The 6,910-nt window shown below is 42.7% G+C and overlaps 1 long non-coding RNA gene across 1 annotated transcript in view; it reads right to left on the bottom strand.

Moving 5' to 3' along the window:
* Positions 1-709: 709 nt before the first annotated feature.
* Positions 710-6,910, bottom strand: part of LOC138582023 (uncharacterized) — a 111,257-nt gene continuing 105,056 nt past the window's right edge. The window contains exons 2-3 of the long non-coding RNA XR_011304935.1: positions 1,819-1,965; positions 710-1,494 (exon numbers count right to left, since the gene is read on the bottom strand). This is a non-coding gene — a long non-coding RNA (uncharacterized lncRNA). The remainder of the gene's footprint in view (positions 1,495-1,818; positions 1,966-6,910) is intronic.

Below are 6,910 nucleotides of genomic sequence, written 5' to 3'. Positions count from 1 at the left end.
GTTTGAGCAGTGACATATATGTGGGTCTATCTTTGCAAGCCACCAGAGAAGGAGGCCAGACAGCAGCTGCAAGCTGAATGCCCCAGGCCAAACCTGACAGTCAAGTTATCTGAGACTCCTGACCTTCACCCAAAACTGCTAGCATTCATGGGCAAGAATCAGAAGGACCCAAAAAAGGGATTGACCGCTCACGGTGCGTATGTCAGGACAAGCTACTGGACCTGGCAGAGCTCTTAGCCAAGATCATGGACCTAACAGAGAGGGCTAAAGATACCGGGCACCGGTGGACCCCACAGCTCTGGCAAACTGGGCCCAGAGAGCACTCTTCTTATTGGGCATTACCAATTGTGCCATGGTGGCAGAGGATATGAAGGGTTTACTGCTACAAATATATCAGAAATGATGTGATGTAGCCTCCTTTGAAGCAGGACTAGCAGCCCGGGGCCTCCTCTTTGGGGACTCATTCACAAAGGAACTGAGCAGGTATGGCAGTACCTTCATGGCATGGGACAAGGCCCACCAATATACAATAGAAAGACACTGCAGAAATGTTTTTAACAGTCCCGAGATTCATCCCCAACGACTGGCTTGTGAAAGCTTCTAAACTAGAAAATGTTGTTACCTTCATGCTGCAACCCCTCTAGGAAAACAAGAGCTTTCCTTTAAACATTTACCACATTAAGAACAGTATCACTGTGCACACAATGTCAATTACTTACAAAACTTTATTATTACAATATATAAAAACAGTTTCTCACCAATTTAAAACAGAGTGCAGAATTACTTGTGCCATAAAAAGAGATGCTTTCTTTTTACCTCAAAAAGTGCAATTGGATAATAAAAAGAGGTTCTTTCTTTCTATCTCACAAAGTGCATTCATACAAACCTACAAAAGACAGTTCACTCTACCACGTACTGATATACAATTAGACCCCATGTGATAACAAACACATCTGTTGAATACAGAAATAAGACAGCCCCCACTTAGAGGTTGCTCTCCTACAACGTCTAGTGTCCTGAATAGGCGAATCCTTGTACAAACAGTCTCAGGGTTCTACTTAACTCAATAGTTTATTAGCAGTGTTGTCATATAATACACCACAACAAAAAACCCAACATGTGTTGTTCTTTCTAAACAGTATAACCAATATGTAAGAACTCCTTCAGGGGAAAATCGACAAAACAGGTCCTCTCACTCTCGCACACTCTTCACAGTAATGTTCTTCTTCAACCTTGAGGAAAACAGCATGAAAAAACAGCCATCAGTTAGTTATGCTGCTAACTATTATAAAAAGCCAAAACATAAAGGAGCAATCAATCTCCTACTGCTGGCGCACCGTGACAGTATTTGTTTGTTAACAACTTCAACGGATGCGTAGACACGTCTGCAAAGTAGACTTGTGATCTGTAAACATAAATACACCAATCAGTGACGGCCGTCCCAACAGAGCTCAGTACCGAAAAATCTTCTTTCTTGTTCCTAAAAAGATATATCTAGAGAAATATTTTTAATTATAAGTACATCATTTAGTACGTCAACAGAAAAACATGATGTCCCGGTTTAGATGCTATATAAACTGCCAACTCCTTACTACAGTAGACTTAACTGGGTTTAATTAGGCCAGCATATTATCTCACTCAGTGCTTCTCTTCATTTAGAGTTGCGGGAAGCTATTGACAACACAGCGGATATATCGCGTTGCATGCATGGACATTACAACCCCTCATAAGGCTCATTTCACAGGTATTGTGCTAACGAATGAGCTCTCTGCTCCGACCATACCAAGTCACGAGTGTGGAATGGGGAACTCGACTTACTTGCTAGTTGATGGTTTCCATGATCCCACGTGGTGCTGGTATGGTAAAACGATCCGTATTAAGATTCTGCAATGCCTCTCCGTTTTCGGGATGTGGACGCGTAGTTGATGCAGCTTTGCAATTGAACCGCTTGTTTCCAAACGGAACCTACACCATTGCGAGCAAGCAGGGAACACAAATGAAATTCTTAATTGCAGCACATCGGTCTAACAAACCTCAATCTCATGACAGGTAACACGATGTTCAAGGGAAAAGACCCGACCTGGAGACAGGGAAGAGAAGTGGCTGGGGGAGCCCTCTATCGGTACTTACTAGGGCACGTCTCGCATAGTGTTACACTTCCGCCTACATCGCAGTCACGTATCGTCAGTCACCTGATCTGATGGTGATTGTGGAACGGATGCTTTTAAAGGCATCCATTCTACGCGGCTGGATGTAATCAAGCCAAGTACGGCCAGGAAGGTGATCCCTCGATGTTGTTAACCAACTGCTGTACTCTCAGATCATAATATTAATCTCTCTTATCTTAAATAAGTAGTTAAAGCAAGGCTGGACCATTCAAGTCCTATATGTGCTCGCGCATATGGATTTGTGGTTAATTAGTAAATCACCCGGTGGAATGTGCAATGATGTAATTTTAAGATGGAATACATATAATTCTACAGGTGGTAACACCTTTACGCCAACCATTATCTGTCTAATTCTCACAGGCATTTAAGACAACAAAGTAATTATCCAAAGTTCCAGACAAAATCTGTCATGCCAGGTTGTTCCAATCAACAGCCTCATTCAACCCTGTGTCTGCTGATTTACACAAAAAAAATCAGCAATTGTTCTTTCACCTGCAGTCTTTTGATCACAGATTCGACATCATTGGATGGAGATATCTGTAGCAACACTGTCCACCTGAAATCATCCATTCCATGGCCCATCATCAAAAAATGATTTACCATTGGGGCTGTGGAGACCTTGTTTTTAATACAGCTCCTATGCTCTGAAATTCTCACCTTAATTTCGCGTTTAGTCATGCCTATGTATAAATTTTTTGCATGGACACCATATCACGTAAATGACGTTACTAGTATTACAATTAGTAAACTTCACCTGTGACCATAATTTCTCCAAACCAACGTCACATGTGTGGTTCTACTAGTTAGATGACAATGTACGCAATGGCTGCAGGGTGCATGTCCTAACACTTCCGGCAAACCCCACATCTCGGTGACACTCTGTTGTTGAATGCCTATGGAAACATCATTTTTCGTGAGGAGATATTTTAAAGTTGGCCATCTTTAAAAGGAACATAACAGAGGTTCAAGTGGACATTCTCCACCTGTCAAAATATGCCAATTCTTCCTAATAATCTTAATAACTTTGTTGGCTAGAGGAGTGTAAGTACTGAAAAAAACTATACCTTTCTTCTCCTTAGCTCTGTCACAATACTCTAAAAGAGCTTCACGGTTATTGTTCGTGCACCTTTTGAATGCCCATTTAACTATTTTGTTCGGGTACTGTCTGGCATGCAGTTTAGAACTTAAGGTCTTTGCTTCAGCCAGAAATATCTCTTTTTTTGTCGAGCTATTATGCTTAAGGCGCAAAAATTGGCAGAGCGGGAGATTCTCCCTGACATGGCGTGGATGGCAGCTGTCAAAGACCAACATTGAATTGCGCTCAGTTGGCTTGTGGAATGGTTTTACTTGAAGGATGTTTTAACTAGTATCAACCCAGATTGTGATGTCTAGAAAGTTGATTGTCAAATTGCTCTGTGTGGAAGGGAATTTAAGATAACAATTTTGACAATTAATCTACTCCATGAATTCAGTAAACAAGGTGACCGAATCATTCCACACAATCCAAATATCTTCAATATAGCGTCGCCACAACCCCAATTTAGTAAAATAAGGATGTGTGGGGCTATAAATTATGTGCTGTTCAAAACTCTCAACATACAAATTAGCTGCTGAGGGGCCACAGACGAACCCATTGCTGTAACATGGGAATGATGGTATAATTGGCCATTAAAACTGAAATAATTTTTGGTTAGTGTCATTTCTGCACACCATAAGATAAAGCTGTTAGGTGTCTTGCCCTCTGTTCTTTTGGTGAGTAAAATCTCCTCTGGACAAGGCGCAGATATCCATCAAAAAGATATTCTCTGGCAAGGTTTTCTGAGAGGCTCGGAGAAGTAGAGGATGCTAGACCGTTGTTACTATGGCAGAGGACCTCATTGAAGAGGCTCAGCACAATACTGTCTGGTAAGACTCCTTCTTTTCAACGTAAGTCAGAGATGGCAGAGGGAGAAGGGGATGGTCAACAGGTTATCAACCAACCATCACCTCAGATAAGTAATACAAAGAGATATCCATCCAAGTGGGGCAGGACAGCTCTGTTTGTTGACAACAGGCAACATTGTCAGAAGATGCATGGGAGTTGCAGACTCTGCAGGGATATCACCTAGATTTCTGGGAGGAGACCGAAACAAGAAGGAGACTGACTCTGATAGTTCTGTTGGAGACAGAGAGTCAATTACTGACCACAGAGACTCTGGACCTCCAGAGGAAGGGTGTGATTGCGCCAGCCACATAGAACAGGGAAGTTTTATCAGCAACTTGTTCCTAGATCACAGGAAAGACATGGTGAGGTTGGTCATCAATTTAAGAGAGCTCAACAAATGAATTTTGTACCCACTTGCTCAGAGACATCTTACAAGAACAGCATTGGCTCATCAGGTTAGATCTAAAGGACGCCTATCGGACGATTCCCTAGAACAGAATTACAGGAAGTTTCTACAATACATCTGGAATGGAGAAGTAATGGAATTTGCCTGTCTTCCTTTCAGGCTATCATCCGCTCCATGGTGCTTCACCAAGTTGACAAAGCCAATCATGACAGCCCTGCAGGAGTCAGGCATGAAATTGATCGTCTAGCTAGACAATGTGATCTTCAAGTCCCAGGGGAAATAATGATTACAGGAACAGAAGGAGGTAGCAATATGGCTGATAGAAGTATAGTATTCCTGATTTTGGGAGAAATCCCAGCTAGATCCAGCTCAGTAACTGGAATTCCAGTGGTTTATGGTAGACCACATGAAAAAACTTGCTAGAGTTGCCCTGCACATAGGTGATAGGAATCAAGAAGGAGCAGAGGAATCCCCTGAGCACAGCACACATTTCGCTCATAGATGTAGTGGGAATCATGGGGCTCTTGGCAGCATTAATCCGGGCTATATTTCCCATGCCACTACACTACATCAGCCTACAGAGAATTATGATACAGAGTTTACAGAGAAGACAGATATAGCACGAAATAGTGGAGATAGACAAAGAGTTGACGATGTGTGGAATGGCGCGGTCATCTTCAGAAGGATGCTGAACACCATACTAGAGTCAGACACCAGCAGGTTAGGCTGGGGAAAAATATGCAGTCAGAAAGAATCTGGCATTCGGTGGACCGAGCAGGAGGTGGAGCTGCACATCAATGCCTGGAACTCCAGGCAGGAAAATTCCCAATACGCACTCAGCTAAACTGAATAGTGGAATTCTGCATGCTCCTGAAGATGGTGAATATCTTGGAGGTTAGATATATAAACCACCTGAGAGACCAGGTACAAGATGTAAGCAGACATGGCAAAGAAATGTTGGTGCTACTGTCTAGAGAAGAAGATTGCATTTGTGGCAGAGTACCTGCCAAGGATGCACAAAATAATGTCTGACTACAACTCACGCTATCTGGTGGATTTCAGTTAATGGAGGCTAGACAGGGGTATCTTCTTAGAGATCGAAAAAAAAGATGGGGGCTGTTTCAGCTGGATCTGTCCACATCCAGAAAAAACAAATCAACTCCCAATGTACTTCAGCTGGAGGCCAGATCGAGGAACAGAAGACACAAATGACTTCCTGCAGACCTCAGCGAGTTCAGGAGGCTAAACATCCCGCTCATCCCCTTCACAATGAATACAAGGATCCGGGCCATGGTGAGGAAGGAGAAGATTTAATTAGTGTTAGTGACGGTGGAATTTGCAGGCCTGGTAGTGGTACTGATGGAGATCCTGACGGACATACCTTTGATCTTACCATCGTTTCCATGGTGGCTATGAGAAGTGAATGCTGAGAATCATGCGCTAGTGGCAGAGCGTATGCTGGAATTGATAGCCTGCAAGATGGCAGTTCAAGATGGAACTTCCAGGAATGTTTTAACATGCTTCAGAACTCATTGCGTGATCATGGGTGACCAGTACCGCAAGAAGCTGTAGAGTGGTGTGGAACGCGTGGAGCAGGTGGTGAATTGAGCAAGGTGAAAGTACTGAACTTCTTAGTGGAGCTTTTCCAGCAAGGCAAATCGTTCCAGATGGTAGGCGTATGTTAGGAAGAATTGGCCAGAATGTCTAATTTACCTTACCTACTGAGTCTCTCAGCAGCTTTGCTGGATTTCTAGGATTTTTTTTTCACCTGGTAAGAGTGTGAGCCTTTTTTCACACTCTTACATGTATTTTTCTGTGTATTTTACATGTGTGTGTTCATATACTTTGGAGTCTCACCTACTCCATACGCATCATCTTTTTACTGTGTGTCACACAGCACCTTTAGTGCAGTGAAATAGGGTTGACTTTTTTAGACTTCCCACTTTAAACTCCATTTTCTGGGACTGACTACTGTCTCCCATAACATGTAAAGTTGCCATTGACTTTATTAGTCTTTTTAAATCCACAGACCTAGTACAAACTATCTTCAATAGAGTACTGGAAAGGGTTAATGGTTATCCCTTTTTGTCTGTCTCTCATGGCGCATTATTTTGTTCCCCTTTTTTTAAGATTTGGCTGGTGGCAGTGGTATCTACCTTTCTTTTTCCCTCCCGCGGACTATGAAAAGAGCCTTGGTACTGTTTTAGGCTATGTTAGTAGCCTCCAACTTTAATCTGCTGTACCCCATTTAATTTTATTTGGTTCTGGCTGGGTTTATTCGCCATTTCTTTTTGTAAAGGTCTTTCTTGTGTTTTACACTGTGTGCCAAATCAGGTTTGGTTCCTTTGTTCGCTGTCCTTTGGCTGGCTTCTGCAGAGAAGCCCTCCTTAAACGCCTGAGAGTCTGGGTGGA

Source organism: Ambystoma mexicanum, chromosome 1p (assembly GCF_040938575.1).
Source record: "Ambystoma mexicanum isolate Mex_15411 chromosome 1p, UKY_AmexF1_1, whole genome shotgun sequence".
Taxonomy (NCBI): Eukaryota; Metazoa; Chordata; class Amphibia; order Caudata; family Ambystomatidae; genus Ambystoma; species Ambystoma mexicanum.
The sequence above is the reverse complement of the archived record's forward strand: the minus strand, read 5'-3'. Positions and strand labels throughout refer to the sequence as shown.